This window comes from Labrus bergylta, chromosome 22 (genome assembly GCF_963930695.1).
Source record: "Labrus bergylta chromosome 22, fLabBer1.1, whole genome shotgun sequence".
Classification (NCBI taxonomy): domain Eukaryota; kingdom Metazoa; phylum Chordata; class Actinopteri; order Labriformes; family Labridae; genus Labrus; species Labrus bergylta.
The window spans coordinates 15,849,800-15,865,463 of record NC_089216.1 but is presented as its reverse complement, the minus strand read 5'-3'; the positions used below and the strand labels follow the sequence as shown (position 1 = coordinate 15,865,463).

General features: G+C 40.0%; 1 protein-coding gene and 1 gene segment (V, D, J or C); one reads left to right on the top strand and one right to left on the bottom strand.

The window, feature by feature from the left end:
• The window catches only part of LOC136177443 (Ig kappa-b4 chain C region-like), a 133,613-nt gene that overhangs the window by 437 nt on the left and 117,512 nt on the right, over positions 1-15,664 (top strand).
• LOC136177441 (actin, cytoskeletal 3-like) overlaps positions 1-15,664 on the bottom strand; it is a 64,378-nt gene that overhangs the window by 17,809 nt on the left and 30,905 nt on the right. For 3 of the 8 annotated variants that reach the window (XR_010665049.1, XR_010665053.1, XM_065950719.1), the window contains one exon: positions 15,101-15,646. The exons of 4 other annotated variants lie outside the window; for them this stretch is intronic. The gene's annotated coding sequence lies outside the window, so the exon portion shown is untranslated. Of the gene's footprint in view, positions 1-15,100; positions 15,647-15,664 lie in introns of those variants that run through there. One more of the 8 variants, XR_010665050.1, reaches the window with a different exon arrangement.

Genomic DNA, 15,664 nt, shown 5'->3' with positions numbered 1-15,664 from the left:
GGGTAATAAGATTTTTTTTAAATCTAAAGTATTTTTTTATTGGTGATAACGTGGACAAAAAAACAAACCTACAAATATTTGCACATAGAAATAACAGCAAAAGCAAAAACCAATAACCAAACTAACAAGAAAACAGAAACAAATAAGTCAAAACAGCGAAACATTAGAAAAGACACAACACATCAATCATACAGGCGATAGATTGAAATGAGATATGGTGACTTCTGAACTTTTTTATGTTGAGGGAGGGTAATAAATGAGATTTTTAGATCTGGTGTGAGTTGCAGTTGATTCATCAAGGTCAGGAGTCAGGTGGGAAGTAAGGAGAAAACAATCTAAGAATAAATCAAAAAAATATATATGTATGAAGAAAAATGATAAAACAATCAAATTAAAGGTATAGTGTTAATGTGACCATCATAGAAACAAAGAGAAGAAAATATATATATCCATACATACATGCACATAGGTATACACACATACATATACATTCATACACACTCATGCAATATTTGAGAAGAACTGAAAAGAGGGGTCTCACAGGGACATCTGGGGGTCAGGCAAGAGACCGCCTCCACCCGACCCACGGCCCCCAACAGCAGTTGACAGCCCCAGCAGGATACAGACTGGACGGGTTAGATTAGATTTGTTCACTTGATTGAGAAGGTTATAGATCAGGGGTGCCCAACCTTTTTTAAACCAAGATCTACTTTTAAAGTTGCCAGTCTGCAGAGATCTACCAGTCCACATAGTGAGCCGTAGCCTTCATCGACAGCCTCCAAATGCATTTAATACTCACACAACAAATAGAAAATAATTTCAGATATAATAAATGAGAGTTCTGTAAAAAATAATGCTAATTTTTTAAACTCTTATTTTACGGTAGGCTACATTTTAATATTACGTTTGTATTTATATCACATATGTTTTTCCCTTAATTTAGTTTACAACAAACAACTTTAATCTGTGTGGAGATGTTCACAGACTACAGCAGGCTGCTGTGAGATGATGTTGCTTTTGTTAAATTAGCTGCAGACACGGTGGAGCCGACCGTTTGACCGGATCACGTGTGTTCACGCCTCGGTCCGTACGGATCACGGATCAACTGTGTGCTGTAGCACTAAAAGTAAAAAGTAAAAAAGTTCGCGTGGTGGCTGGCGCTCCAGTGCAAGTGTGTGTGTGTATGTGTGTGTGTGTGTGTGTGTGTGTGCGTGTGTGTATGTGTGTGCGTTTGCGCTGTATGTTGGTGTGTCTCGTGCCCCGCGATGCTCACAGTCATGACAGCAGAGAGGAGCAGAGAAAAGTAGCTGCAGCTACATCAAATGCGCTTAATACTCGTAGCATAGTTTCTATATATGACTTTTTGGTAAAACATTTAGACCCCCGGTTTTACCTGCACATCCTTGCGCATGCCTGCACACTCTCTTGCGCGCGCGCTCTCTCTCTCTCTCTCTCTCTCTCTCTCTCGCTCCCCCGCTCGCTCTCTCATGCACGCAGCAATTTCATGAATAAATGAAAAATTAAATACACACAGGTCGGAAGTATACTTGGGCTCCCCACACAGGTATCGTGTGTGGGAAACACTGCAATGAGATGAAATTGAAATCACTTTTCTGTTTTACAATTGTATTTTATATTGACTAAACATCTCGATCGACTGAGAATCAGTCAGCGATCTACCTGTTGATCGCGATCGACTGTTTGGGCACCCCTGATCTATAATAATAATTTATACTTTATTGATCCCGCGAGGGGAAATTCGTTTTTTACACTCTTGTCTAGTAAACATGCTACACAAGCCGAAATACACACACATGCACAAACAGGATCCTATGGACACTCTGCATTTCCTGAGGAAGCGTTAAGGCAAAGAACAGCTCCCCCCCCCCCCCCCATCTAGAGTCCATGCTCACGCAGGTTGCCATGTGGTGGACACTGAAGCTTCAGTGTTTAGCCAGCTCTGCATGGGTCTGTAAACCTTTCTGCATTCTAACCTCTCTCCATTTTTCAAATACGGGGAATATCGTACATTTTCAAAAGAGCACTGATGACTGATTCTCAGTCGATCGAGATGTTTAGTCAATATAAAATACAATTGTAAAACAGAAAAGTGATTTCAATTTCATCTCATTGCAGTGTTTCCCACACACGATACCTGTGTGGGGAGCCCAAGTATACTTCCGACCTGTTTGTATTTAATTTTTCATTTATTCATGAAATTGCTGCGTGCATGAGAGAGCGAGCGGGGGAGCGAGAGAGAGAGAGAGAGAGCGCGCGCGCAAGAGAGTGTGCAGGCATGCGCAAGGATGTGCAGGTAAAACCGGGGGGCTAAATGTTTTACCAAAAAGTCATATATAGAAACTATGCTACGAGTATTAAGCGCATTTGATGTAGCTGCAGCTACTTTTCTCTGCTCCTCTCTGCTGTCATGACTGTGAGCATCGCGGGGCACGAGACACACCAACAAACAGCGCAAACGCACACACACACACACACACACACACACACACACACATACACACACACACACACACACACATACACACACGCACACACACACACACACACACACATACACACACACACTTGCACTGGAGCGCCAGCCACCACGCAAACTTTTTTACTTTTTACTTTTAGTGCTACAGCACACAGTTGATCCGTGATCCGTACGGACCGAGGCGTGAACACACGTGATCCGGTCAAACGGTCGGCTCCACCGTGTCTGCAGCTAATTTAACAAAAGCAACATCATCTCACAGCAGCCTGCTGTAGTCTGTGAACATCTCCACACAGATTAAAGTTGTTTGTTGTAAACTAAATTAAGGGAAAAACATATGTGATATAAATACAAACGTAATATTAAAATGTAGCCTACCCTAAAATAAGAGTTTAAAAAATTAGCATTATTTTTTACAGAACTCTCATTTATTATATCTGAAATTATTTTCTGTTTGTTGTGTGAGTATTAAATGCATTTGGAGGCTGTCGATAAAGGCTACGGCTCACTATGTGGACTGGTAGATCTCTGCAGACTGGCAACTTTAAAAGTAGATCTTGGTTTAAAAAAGGTTGGGCACCCCTGATCTATAACCTTCTCAATCAAGTGAAAAAATCTAATCTAACCCGTCCAGTCTGTATCCTGCTGGGGCTGTCAGCTACTGTTGGGGGCCGTGGGTCGGGTGGAGGCGGTCTCTTGCCTGACCCCCAGATGTCCCTGTGAGACCCCTCTTTTCAGTTCTTCTTAAATATTGCATGAGTGTGTATGAATGTATATGTATGTGTGTATACCTATGTGCATGTATGTATGGATATATATATTTTCTTCTCTTTGTTTCTATGATGGTCACATTAACACTATACCTTTAATTTGATTGTTTTATCATTTTTCTTCATACATATATATTTTTTTGATTTATTCTTAGATTGTTTTCTCCTTACTTCCCACCTGACTCCTAAACTTCATGAATCAACTGCAACTTCAACAGCACCCTTCTGAGAAGCAGTCGGAGCAGGCGCTCCAAAAAAAAAGGCAGAGCTCACTAGGTGCTGCACTGTCTCTCCGGGCAGCCGCTTGCTGCTGCAAACGCTCTCTACTCAGTGAAGACTATTTAAAGAAAGAGACTGCAATGTGAAAACACCCCAGATGGACACAGGGCCGTGATGTCACAGAGCAGTAAAGGCTGGCTGAAGTCTGAGTTACTAACAGAGGTGAAACAGCGTCACTGTAAAGGGCGGAGCCAGGAGGACAGAACAGTGATGTGTGTGTGTTTGTGTGTGTGTGAAGCTCTCGGGCTTCTGTAATGCTGTCATGCAGTGAGAATCATTCACTGGGAAACCAGTCTCATGCCTCTGTGGGGTTCAATGTCAAAGTAAGAAGACGGACCATCAACACTGACAGAATCCTTTGTTGGGGATTTAATGCCAACCCTGTGATCAGTGGACAACACACTCTTTCTCCTGACCCTCACAGCTTATAGTGTGCACTGTGGTCTGATGTTGAAATGCATTTTAAATCTATTATTCAAAGAACTGATGAATAACTTCTTGTTTGTGTGAATGATTCCTAAGAGCTAATAAATACAGTATTAGGGTTTCATCTCCACAGAAATGTATTCTATGGGAACAAAATATAAAGTTCATCATGTGACTAAAGCAAAACATTTGTTTTTTCAGCTGAGTTCAGTTTTTAAAACACATTTCAATGGAAGGGTTGTCATTTTTCCAGTCTGGTGTTTAAATATAGAAAACGTCAGCGTTAAAGGTCACATATCCTCCTCTTCTTCAGTTTGAATAAGTCTCAGAGCTCCTTAAAACGTGTGTGAAGTTTCTTGTTCTAAATCCACTCTGATCCTGTATTTGATCATGTCTATAAACCCCTCTATTTCAGCCCTGCTCAGAACAGGCTGTTTCTGTGTCTGTACCTTTAAATATGTAAATGAGAGAGTTGAGATGAGATGAGATGAGATTCAACTTTATTGTCATTACACATATACAAGTATAGAGTAAGGAAATGAGGTTTGGCATTTCACCAGAAGTGCAATAAGCAGAAAGTGCAATAATCTGTGCTATGTACAGTAATTACAAAATTTACAGATGTAGACAAAAAAAAAGTGAATTATTGGGTATATATGGCTGGATTAATGGGATGCTATAAATATAAATAAATGCTATAAATATAAGTATATTCTTCAGATTATAATATACAGATTAAGGTGCAATAAGCATGCTATACTAGATTACAGATAATATACAGAATATGGACATATTGTACAGGTCGATAACTTATTGAGGGGATATGAACATACTATAATACAATAATACAGGTGGATGAGAGATGTGTGTGTATGACCAGGAGGAGTGGTGGGGGGATGATGGGTGTGAGGTGATGTGCAGGGGAAGGGGGGTCAGCGGGGGGCGGAGTTCAGGAGGGAGACAGAGTTCAGAGTTTGGGGGCAGAGTTCAGTAGAGAGACTGCTCTGGGGAAAAAGCTGTTCCTCAGTCTGCTGGTTCTGGTCCGGAGGCTTCTGAAGCACCTACCAGAGGGCAGGAGGGTAAACAGTCTGTGGGCAGGGTGGGAGGAGTCTTTAAGAATGCCGTGAGCTCGCCGCAGACAGCGTTTTCTTTGGACGTCCTCAATGGCAGGAAGTGGGCACCTTGTGATGCGCTGGGCGGTTTTTACCACCCGCTGTAGCGCCTTACAGTCTCCGGAAACACAGCAGTTTCCGTACCAGACTGTGACACTGCTGGTCAGGATGCTCTCGATTACACAGCGGTAGAAGTTCATCAGTACAGCTGAAGACAGGTGGTGTCTCTTCAGTGTCCTCAGGAAAAAGAGGCGTTGGTGAGCCTTCTTAACCAGACTGGAGGTGTTAGTGGACCAGGAGAGGTCCTCTGTGATGTGGGTCCCCAGGAACTTGAAGCTGGAGACACGTTCAATAGCCATCCCGTTGATGTGAATGGGGTTGTGCGTGCTTCCTCTTTCTCTCCTGAAGTCCACAATGAGCTCCTTCGTCTTGCTGGTGTTGAGGAGCAGGTTGTTGTCAGCACACCAGGCGGCCAGATGCTGTACCTCCTCCCTGTAGGCTGTGTCATCGTTGTTGCTGATGAGGCCAATCACCGCAGTCTGCAGTCGTGGGTGAAGCGGGAGTAGAGGAATGGGCTCAGCACACAGCCCTGTGGTACACCTGTGTTGAGTATGATGGTGGTGGAGCAGGTGTGTCCTGACCTAACATACTGGGGTCTGATAAATGAGCTGTGTCTGACCACGCCCCCTCTCTGGAAGGGCTCGGGTGTCTCTGGCTTTCTCGCTCCATGCCCTATTGCTAAGGCAGACTCAGAGGGCAGAACAAACACCTAGATGTGGGAGTGTCACCCACCTGGGGGAGGGGTTACTGCCCTTTGTACATGAAGGGAAAATCTCCAAACGACCTGTTTGAGCACACATTTTCTGAAAAGTGGAGCAGGCAAAAGACTGAGAGGATGGACTTTTCTCATCATTGGGGGGTTTGTAGACAGACTAGAGACACATCTTAGAGTTAGAGGAACATGGAGAAGTGGATTCTGTATAATATGTGCTCATGGTCTCGGTCAGTCTGCTCGGTGTGATTAACTGAATGTTTCTCTGCAGGGCGCTGTCAGACACGAGGCAGATAGGCAAGCTGACCAGAGAGCAGTTTGCCTTCGCCATGTATCTCATCCAGCACAAAGTCAGCAACCCTTTCTGCTGACATGTTTCCCCCCTCAGAGAGAGGCACACCTTTACCAGTAGGTCACACACACACACACACACAGCAGATGTTTACTATAACAGAGTGATTTAATTACATCTGGGTCTCAGGGGGTGCTGAGGGTGGTCCATTAATCCTCTGGTGGAGGATTTAATCCTTTTAGCTTGTCAACATGTTGAAGACACTTGACCATAAACTTCTCACGATAAGGACCTTGAAACTGAAGAGGTGGCTCAGAAATCTCTGAAAGCATCACAGACAGTGGGACTCGGGTGTTACAGTCATTGTAGACAGTCATGACTCACAGAGTTATTTTCAGAGGATATACTTGATTTCTACATGTAAGTGTGAAAAATCACATATAAAGCCTTTAAGTATCTTCAATTTAGAAGCTTTATTAGAACAAAACAATATAATGTGCTTACCAAACCCTTGAAATCAAACTTGGAGAAAATAATGTCTAAAGACAGTTTAAGCAAAGGTGCAATATCAGAACTTTATAACCTGCGGATTTCCAGCTCAACAGAGAATTCTGATTACAAGTGGAAAGCCTGGAGGAAGGACCCAGAGTCAGGCCCCTTAAATTGCAGACAGTTTGACCACTAATATATTATATTCATCCACTTAAAGGAAACTGGCATACAGTTTTATATTTAACATAATTTATTTATTTTAAAATAAAAAATACTTATAAATAAACATGAATAAAATGGTTATAACTCTAATATTTCTTATAAATAAATACAAATAACTAGTGTAATAGAACAAACAATATCAAACAGTGCAGGAAGCAGAAGTGTTCACACAGGCCTGGGATGGCAGGGGATGGATTTAAATGTTTGATTGCATCTGGAGAGAGATGAGCATTTGTTAAACAATCTGTATTTTATAATAAAGTGTGAACACAAAATATTATTTTGTCTTCAGGGCAGTACAGACAACTCAGCATAGTTTTTCAGGTGAGCCCAAACGTTTTCCTTACAACAGCATGAACAACTATCTATTCAGTGAGGACTTCTATCACAAAATGCATTCATGCTCTTAGACATCAATACTCTAAAGGCAAGAGATTAAAACTATTAATGACAACAGGAGGTGGAAAATAAATATTTGAATCGACTAGGGTGAAAGCTAACTAAGTATACAAAGATGTCAATAAATATAAAAGTAGGTTTTGGGTCCCAAGCAACATAAGAAGAAAAGAAGAAGTGTATTTCTTACACTGGTTATTTTCTTAACATGAATAATCTTAACCTAATAAAAGTGCAGTGGAAATAACTGATGTTAACTCGAGATAGGAAACACTGACGTTACTATCATCCATCCATAACAAGCTAGCATAACTACAACAGATAATTGATCTGTGCAGCACGTTACCTCTGTGTCTTTTTCATATTTTTTCTCCTCTACTTCTTTTTCGTCCCTGGGCTCCCGAGGGCTTTGTTGTTGTTTACATTACGGTCATTTATAAACGTGATATTAATCGGTACGGTCAGTGTCCCTCACTTCTAATAAGTCGCCTGCCCTCCTCCTCCACAACGAGCAGGTAACGAGCAGCTGTGGTGTGATGAGCCGCGTCAAGCAGGAGGCAAGAAAATATAGCCTTTTTAAATATGTGATAGTTGTGTTTTCATGGCTTCTTTTGGATCATAACTAAATAAAAGCATGAAATTTACATAGATTAATAATATTTAATGATATTTAAACGCATTTTTCCTTCTATTTCTTCTCATCTTCAACTTTTCTGCCACACTCCTTTGGTGCCCCCTATGGATGCTGGCGCCCCTAGCATTTGCCTATACTGCCTCTGCCACGGGCCGGCCCTGGAAGGACCTAGATATGGATATAACATCTGAGGACTGGGAGTCAGTCTGTACTAAGGTCCACTCTCAATCAATTAATACTCGGTTAAGACTACTGCAGTACAAATGGACAATGAGAACATACATCACAGCAGATAAATTAAACCTATATATATTCTATATAATAAGAATATTCCAGATTAACAAAATGCACTGAGGAGAAGGGAACACTGTTTCATTGTGTTTGGCAGTGTATTAGCATTAAGAAACTCTGGGAAGAGATTAAAAAGGTGATAGAAGAAATTGTTTTAAAAGATGTTCCAATGGATCCCAAGCTTTTTATCCTAGGACTTTACCCAAACAATCACAAGTTTACCAAAAATGATCAGATAATGATAGATATGTGTCTTTTACATGCCAAAAAATCTATTTAAATGTTTGGGAAAACAAAGTACAACACACTGGGTTAAACAAATACTTATAACACTTCCTTTGGAAAGAGTGACATATATATTAAAAAGGAAAAGGTGACATGTTTGAAAAGATATGGGGACCCTTTACTGCCTTTGTGAAAAGTTTTGATCTGTCAGATGATGAAGAGGAGGAATGAGTTTTCTCTGATAGAAACCTCAATACATAGATATACTGGACTGAACCTTGTGGAGATAATGACATGTCTTTATTTAGGAGGATTTATTACCCTTTCATGTCTTCTTTTTATATATTTGTATAAAAGATGGCTTTTGATCTGAGAAGAAGTTTGTTTAAATGTTAAATGTCCGTGGGTGCTTTTGTTAAGTGGCATACATCTATTTCTTGTTGTTTTGTTAATAAGATATGTATAAAACTCAATAAATACATTGATTGAAAAAAAAAAAGTCAATCAAGTCAGAGATTGATTCACGTGCAGCTTGTAACTCTGACATAGAGGGAGTGCCCGCTGACACTCTCGTGCAGAGAGGAGACTCTGACAACACGATCAGTAAAGATGACTGCAAAGGCATCGCTTGATAAAATAGATGATTTTGAAAAAAATAAAAAGATTAATAAATAATTCACATCCCACAAGGACCCCACGTATAAATGGCATCTACTTTTATTTATTATTTTGATAAATATTGGAATTTAACATTTTATTTGACATAAAAACTCACGTAGGTAAGCAAGGGCGCAGGTTTGGATTCAACATTGGGGTGACAAATTTTGAGCGTCAAACACTTCATTTCCTGCATTCTGGTGAATTTTTATGCAACAATTTGTGCCTTTTCTGAATTAATTCATGGCGGAAATTTCTTTACTATGGATAGGAAATTATACTTATTTTTGAATTACTATTAATTATTCAACTGTATTGTTCATAACTTTCCGCATATTCAAAACATTACAGGTGTTTTGGGATGTTTTTTTAGGAATCATGTACATCTCAAATCAAATCTATTAGAGAATGACACCTTGTTATAGCCTTAGTATCCAAAATGTAAAACTACATGAAAGCCGTTGTTATGGCTGACTAATCTTTCACTCACTGAAGATCCATTATTTTGTAAAAACCCAATGTAATTACGATGAGGAAGGAAAACTTGCACAAGGATTTATTAACCAAAAAAGGCAAAAACAACAGGTGGTCCAAACTTAAATCTCCGGTCCAATACCGAGTTGATGTCCAAAAGTAACAAGAATAAATTTGTGTTAACTGACTAATGACAAACTATAAATAATACATATTAATGAAAATATTAGGGACATAAGTTAAAATTGGCTCTTACAGCCATGAAATTCAAAAATCACAAGAAATCACATCTTTATTTTCCACATAACTGATTAAGCTGCTCTTATAGGTCCCACACTGTGCTTTTGAAAGTAGATTGTTGTGACTGTATGTGTGTACTTCTGAAAAGTGGTGTCACCTCTATACAGTAAATGGGACACTAATGCAAACACCAACCTGTTGCTCTTGCTTTGTCTTGTCACTGTCTGCGTAGACCATAGACTGTATAAAGACCACGACTCCTAACCTGACTGGACCTGATCCATTGACCAAGCGTGAGCGAGAGTAACGTGCCTGCGCACGGGCGTGAAGAAGATGAAGATTGAAGATTTACTTTATTGATCCCCGTGAGGGGAAATTTCAGTTTTTACACTCTGTACTCATTCAACACACACATAGGCTGATGTATATACACACATGCACACACAAACAGGATCATATGGACATGCACTAAGGGAGAGATGTCAGAGTGATGGAGCTGCCCACAGTGGGAGCCCAAAGTTATCTGCATTTACTGTCGATGTGAATTAAGTTACCACCAGAGCACGTCAAGTCTCAAATACCACTGCTTCAGTGGTGGTGTGAGTTACTTCTGATGGATGATACTACATATGTATCTACATTGTAAATTTCCCCATTGTGGGATAAATAAAGGATTATCTTATCTTACAGCGATCACTACCATCAGTGTGTGAATGGGTGGGTGCGACCTGCGGTGGAAAAGCACTTTGAGTAGTCGGAAGACTAGAAAAGCGCTATATAAGCTCAAGTCCATTTACCATTTACCATTTACCATTTACTTGCTGGCCAAGCATACCGCTGATGCAGAGAGCCCTCCCCCCTCGTCAAAGGCAGGCCACGCTGGATAGTATGCAACGGAGACGCTTGGACAACTCTACAAACAACTAACTTTCAATAGCGATAGCTAAATGGGTGGCTACAGCTTGTAGGCCGATTAACATTGTGGAGGTCGAGGGTCTGCTTGAAATAATTCGCATCGCATCCAACGACTGCACATATGAATTGCCTTCGAGAGCCACTACTGTAACCAAGATAGGCAACTTGTATGAAGACGAGAAAGCTAAAGTGGAGGAGGAGCGTTGGGACAAACAAACACACGGTTGCGCTCATCGGAGACTACTGGACTTCTCTCAGTAATCACAGTTACCTCGGGGTCACAGCACATTATTTTGACCCACAGACACAAACTGCAACGGCTTGTCTCGTACAGGCAGAAGGCCTCAGCTACATGAGAGACAGTAGAGGCGCTGCAGGAGGATTTATAAGAAGAATCATTTTAACCTGAAGGTGAGCTTAATAATGATCATTTATTCTTATAGTCATAATGAGAATTTAAAAAGGAATTTCTTTTTTCACCTAGGAACAACATGATACACATCAGAATCAGCTTTATTGGCCATGTATGCTTACACACACAAGGAATGTGTCTTCAGTAACTGTGCTCTCAATGTACAATGTTAAACATTAAAAAGAATATAAGCAAAACACTCAAATATACAAGGCTAAATAAGAGAATAGTGCAGTGGTGAGTAGAACATGATAATAAATATGAAGTTCTGTAACAGATGGTTAATATATGAGGTAGAGTTTTAACAGTGTTTACATATGTAGTGTGCATAGATCGGTGAGAGGATAATATTACAGTATATACAAGATTAAGTTATTGAAAATAAAAATATTTAGAATAGTCTTATGTACACTCACTGTGGGTGCTTGATAGCAGGGTTACTGGTATTTCACAGTGACAGGTCTGACACTCTGTGACTGTTTAGCGTTCATCAGAGTGACAGCCTCCCTCCAGAGAACTCAGGGTCTGCCCCGGGGTCTCCTCCCAGTTTGGCATTCCAGGAAAACCTCCAAAGGGGGGTCGAGGAGGATCCTAATCAGATCCCTGAACCACCTCAGCTGACTCCTTTAGATGTGAAGGAGTAGCGGCTCTACTCGGAGCTCCTCCCCCTGAATGTCTAAGCTCCTCCCCCTCTCTCTAAGTCGAGCCCAGCGCCCCTCCAGAAGAAACTCATTTCAGCCGCTTGTATCTTATTCTTTAAGTCTCGAGCTCATGACCCGAGGTGAGGGTTGGAATCAGACCTATGTGGTTTATTGACCCTCATCGAGCCCATAGACTGTAAAAATAATGGATGGGACAAGGTCCCCGGTCTAGTGAAGCTTTTATTTTTAGAGCTCCCCCTACTGACTGGCTGCAGTATAGGTCACCCCGCCTCCTCAATGATAACAGACTGGATGTGGGTCAAACTGTAAAGCTAAAATACTCGTCACATAATTTTTTTCCAAACCTAAACTCTGCTGTGATCATTAGTTATTATCACCCTACATCGTGTTCAAGTGCTCATTTTTCTGTTAAGTTTGTTTTTAATTAAAAAAGTTATTTGAGGTCGAAAAACGGGATTTTACGTCATATTTCACGATGATTGACAGCCGCCGATCTTGCGTAGCTCTCTTTGTGAATAGCAAAAGTTATGTAGTGAAAGAAAGCCGAGACGCCATTGAATTTTTCCGTTGAGTTTTTTCGTCTTTTTTGAGCTGGAAGAATGAGTTGTTCTACAGGAAACTGTTCTAACCGACCTGAGGGAGCTAAGGGATTTTTGCAGTTTTTTCGGTAAGTAAAAAAGTGTGATTTATGTGTCATTGTTTGGTTAAAGTCGTTATCTAGCTAGCTAACACATAAGCAGTCTAAGGTTAGAAATGTTGTAAAGCTAGGTTACTTATCCAGCATGACTTATCTTTTTATTTTATTTTTTAACATGAGCAAACCTAATAACTAACATGCTATGTTTCTTGATATTGTCATATGTCTATTGTGATTGAAATTGTATTTAAAACCAAGAATCGTAATATAAAATCTGCTCATAGATGTGGTTCATTGACTGTACAGTTATTTTACAGTAAAAATAAAAACGTCTGGTAAAGTCTCAAAAGTATCTAGGACAAAAACAAAGTCACATAATTTAAATCTGGCCTGCATCATTACTAATGTGTACATGTTTACAGTCTGAGTGATAAGTGGACTATACCGAGAGGAACAGGTTTTACTTTAACCGTGCAGGCTGAAATTCATAGTACTATATACGAGGGTAGAGTAGTTCTCTATGTATCCAGATAAAACTAAAGGTAAGATCTAATTTAATATAATTGTTACTGCGGCGGTGTAATGTAATATTAACTGAGCATCATGCTGCTTAAATGTGCTAAATGTTCTGCATTGTCTTCCACACACGACCAATTCAACAGTCACAAGTTGATCATATTGTAAATTTAATGACGCTCATTGAGAAATTAAAAATTGACAAAACCTGACAAACATTGCAGTGATTGTGACTGTATCTGTATTTAACACCTTTGAAAGGAAGGTGTTAACCCAGGAGACCAGTGTTACACACAACATGCTGCTGTTATGGTAGTTAGGAGGAGACAATAAAAGAAGACATAAAGATCGCGTTTTCCCCCACACATGTTAATATGTTTTAAATGTCATGCATTTATTTTTTAATTTCGCTTCGATAATCGTTAACGAAGAGAAACACCAGGATTAAACTACAGGCTATTGTTGCCTTTTTATAGTCAAAGAAAACTGAACATCCACAGCCTCTGCATTCAAAAGAATTTCAACATGGACATTTATGTCTTCCTATTTCCCTCTTTTCGTCAACATTATATTTTAAACTGGGATTTCTTTTTTCTCAGGTTGTGCGTCTCTCCCCCAGCTCGCCCCCTCCGGTGCGCTCCTCTCCATAATGCGCTCGTCTCCTCCCTCTAAAGCTGCTGCTACTCTGTAGGACGCTTGGATTGGGGCACCTCACCAATAAAATACTATTTTATATTTTATAAGCAGTTTGCCACCACACTGCACTTTTACTCTCCAAAGGCATATGAGCATGTGCGTGACAACTTTAACAAAGCTTTACCACACAGTCACACCACCCACACAGCTGATCCAGGATTTACTGTAGCATCTTTTACAGCACTAAAAGGTCATGTACAGGCAAACAGAGAGAAGGGAAAAGAAACAATCTGTGCTCTCAAATAACAAAGCAGTCTCAAATCTTTTTGAGGAATTACAGCTAAATTATTTTACTTTGCATATAGTACATCCTCTGATAAATAAAGTGAAGTACTTTGATTGCATTTCTGTGCTGTTCCTGTAGGTGACCATGATGCAGCCAGACTGAAGCAGCAGGTTGTGAAGGTGGGCGCCATCATCTTGTCTTTGCAGTGCTGATTCTGAAGAGAACGCCTTCACATTGGACTCAAAGGTAAAATTATCTCTCATATGATTGGACCGTTTTATTGTAACCGCTTTCAGCATCAAAGTCATTTTAGTAACAATTTATAATCCTTCTTAAAATGTAAGGAAGACTAGCAGAAGATTTTAACAGCATTTATGGTTCTGCAAGAAGTCTAGTTCATGTTTAAATTGTTCTTCTTTCTGTCTTCAAGGAAATCAATGCCCAAAGGAAACAGCAGTCCAGACTCTGATTCCAGCTCCGGTGAGGTTCAGCACACAAATTGGCTGTCTGATTATCTGAGAATATTTAACATTAGTTTAATTTATCAGGCTGGCCCATGTGATGACAGTTTACAATAATCTTCAATAGAAAGTGGCAGGAACACTTTTGTCTTAAAACATGAATTCATAAAGCTGATAATATTATTGAATCTTGTCTTATTATATATTTTGTTTTTCCTCATAAATAGTTCTCCTGTCTTAAAAACAAACTTTAGAACCTGAAGTTTAGCAGAACCTGAGGACAGATCTGATTTCAGGTCTGAGGCAGAAACATCACAGTAAAATTCATTATACTTTACATTTAACTCCATGATTGTTTTTCTTTATTACAGAAGATGCCCTCAGATTCAGATCCATCAACAACCACTGACAACATGGAGGACTCGTCCCCTGAGCGTTTCCTGTCCTCTCTCGATGGTCTTCTTCTCTTCAGTTATTAACTCTTGAAAACAGCAGCACAAAATGCCAGACTGTTTGACAAGTCTGTGATTGAATAAATTGAAATGAAATCTCATGCGTATCTTGCTATGCTTATTGGCTTTAAATGTTTAATATTAAATAAGTTTGAAGGCCATTTATCTCAGACGAGCCCAGCTGTGACAAGCTGAGCTCGTCTGTTAGCTTTGCTGTTGTCTTAGCTGTCAAGAAGAAATTAATGTCAGTTCAAGGCCTTTTCAAATGTGAACTATAAACTTAACTGCTAAATTATTTTACTGTGACCAACATGTTGTACTCCAGTTAATCAGAGACAGTCATATTAGATTTTTAAAAAGTTTATTTAAACATTTTATGAAAAGAAATCTTCAATAAACAACTCCTGGCTTCATTAACCATGTGGAAAATAAGTAAGGGAGACCATCAGGCCCAATTGCTGGGACATAGGAGAAAGTATAAAAAATAATTTAACAAAGAAATCCCAACAAAAATGAAATAAAGTTTAGAGATCCTGGATGATTGTTTGACTGTTAAAATATGATGGAAAAGCAAATCCAACACAACCCTCCAGCATCTGGCCTTTCAAACACAGGGCAACATCATGTAAAGAAAAATAAATTGAATATTGACCTGGATCTGTGTTTTATCTGAGGATGACTATGGTAGCCTTCTCACTGTTCACTGTCACAAAGACTCTGTCCACCTTCTTCAGACGTCGATCAGCTCCTCTGGGTGATGGCAGAGAGGACTCTTCATCTGGGAGAGCTGCTGGTATAAGGTCATTTCTACCACAGTGGATGAGCAGGGCATCTGGCACAGGTGAAAAAAGGAGGAGGTTCCTTCAAACTATGTGACCCCAGCCTGACCTCTGTAACAGGTGTGCAGA